Source organism: Pteropus alecto, unplaced genomic scaffold (assembly GCF_000325575.1).
Source record: "Pteropus alecto unplaced genomic scaffold, ASM32557v1 scaffold43, whole genome shotgun sequence".
Lineage (NCBI taxonomy): Eukaryota > Metazoa > Chordata > Mammalia > Chiroptera > Pteropodidae > Pteropus > Pteropus alecto.
Window position 1 is genome coordinate 2,814,199 of NW_006435764.1, and position 2,582 is coordinate 2,816,780.

Below are 2,582 nucleotides of genomic sequence, written 5' to 3' on the forward strand. Positions count from 1 at the left end.
AAGCCACACTTTCTAGCCACGTGGTGCGTGCCGGGCCATGCGTCGTAAAGGGAAGTTCCCATGTCGCCACCAGCACAAGCATCTGATGACCAGTTTCGGGCCCTCGGAACTTTCCTTCCTGCCTGGCATGGCAGACCGGCAACATGTGAGGGGGGCCCTTGGTAACCGCGATGAGCCCAGGGTGTCCGCAGACCCCAGGTGGATATGCAGCACGAGCTAGCGATAAACCACTGTGGTTTTAAGCCACGACAGTTTGGGGTTGGTTTGTTACTGAAGCGTAACCTATCCTGCCTGGGTTGACTACTACATTTTCTTATTGATTCAGAAAAGCTCTTGACCTATTAAGGAAATTAGCTCTTAATCTAATGTTGTGAAGGGTAAATATTTTATACCGCTTTTTTGACATCGTGATGTTTTTGTCGTTCAGAAATTATAATTTTTGTATAGTGAACTTTATCGTTTTTGATAGTACAATCTAATTTTACAATATCTCCCCCCCGCCCCCGCACTCCCGCCCTGGGAGAAACCTAGTTCCAATTATTAGTCATTCCCTACTCCAACCCTGTCCCCAACCTCAGGCGAACACTAAGCTACCGTCTGGCTCTTTAGATATTCTGGGTCACACAAAATCATGTGATTTGTGGCCTTCTGTGACCGACTTCTTTCACTTAGCATAATTATTTAGAGCTTCAGCTATACTGCAGCATGTATCGGTACTTTGTTCTTTGTTATGGCTGAGTAATATCCCATTATATTAGTTGATGGACATTTAGGTTGTTTCTGATCCCGGCTCTCATGAACAACGCTGCTATGAGCATGCGCTTACTCATTTTTGCGTAAACATATCTCTTCATTTCTCTTGGGTACCGGAAATGCTGGGTCGTATGGTGACTCCATGTTTAACGTTTTGAGGATCCGCTGAACTGTTTTCCAAAACAACCACCCCCTTTTACATTTCCACTAGCAATGAACGAGGATTCCAATTTCTCTACATCTTCACCAACATTCGATATTGTCTGTTTTTCTAAATTTGAGCCATCCTAGTGAATGCGAAGTTGTTTCTCGTTGTGGTTTTGACTAATATGTCTGGTGACTCAGGGTATTCAGCGTCTTTTCATGTGCTTATTGGTCCTTTGTATATCTTTGGAGACAAGTCTATTCAAATACTTTGCCCACTTCTAAATTGGGTTATTTGTCGTGTTTCCATTTTGTAAGGATATTCTTTGTAACAAAAGTTTTTGATTTCGATGAAGTCCAGTCTATCTGTTCTTTCTTTTGTCGCTGGTGCTTTTGGTTTTTTATCCAAAAAGGCTTTGCCTAACCCAAGGTCATGAAGATTTAGTCCTATATTTTCTTTTAGGAGTTTTATAATTTTAATTCTTACATTTAGTCTATGATCCACGTTTAGCTACTTTTTGTGTATTTTGTAAAAAACAAAGCGGGGCAGGTTCGACTGAATTCTTCTTCATACCCATATTCAGTTGCTCCAGCACCATTTGTTGAAAAGATGATTTTTTTTTTTTCTTCATCGAATGGTCTCGGTACTTTTTGTCAAAAATCAAATGGCTGCGAATCAAATGGCTACTCTCTGTTCTGTTCCATTGATCTTCAAGTCCATCCTTGTGCTAATGCCAACTGTCTTACTGTATCTTTGTAGAAAGTTTAAAATCAGGAAGTGTGAGTCCTTCAACTTCTTTCTCCTTTGACTAAATTTTTTTTTGGCTATTCTAGGTCCAAATGAACATCAGGATCAGCGCGTCAATTTCTGCAAAAGAGATAAAAAGGCAAAACCCAGCTTGGATTTCGATAGGAATTGCCCTGCATCTGTAGATCACTTAATTTGTGGAAGTGGCCATCTTAACACTGCTGAATCTTCTGATACATAAACATGGAATGTTTTTCCGTTTATTTAGATCGTCTTTAATAACTTCTCACATGTCAACAATGTTCTGCAGTTTCAATGTACGAGCCTTGCGCCTCTTTTGTGAAATTTCTTCCCAAGTATTTTATTCTTCCTGCTGTTATTACCAATGAGGTTGTTTTTCGAATTCTAGTTTCAGATTGTTCATTTCTGCTTTGTAGAAATACAACGTATATGTAATTTTCTTGTATATTTATCTTGCCTCCTGCCACATTGATGAACTAGATTATTAGTTTGAATAGTTCCCCCCACCCCCCATGGGTTCCTTCCCGTTTTCTACATACAGGATCATATCATCTGGGAGTAGAAGTAGTTTCTCTTCTTTTCTAATCCGGATGCCTTTTCTTTCTTTTCTGCCTGAATGCTCGGCCAGAACCTTCAGGATCCCACTGAGTCAAAGCGGTGAAAATAGACGTCTTGACTTGTTCCTGATCTTAAAGGGAGAGCATCCAGCCTTCCACCGTTGAGCTGATATTAAACATGGTTTTGGTAAGCGCCCTTCTCTGGCGGAGGGAGTGCGCTTCTATTATTAGTTCGTTGCGTGTTTTCAACATAAAAGTGTCACATTTTATTAAATGTTTTTCCCATGTCTATTGAGATGAACTTGCGGTTTTTATCTTTTATTCTAATAATACGCTGTGTTACATTGATTGATTTTCTT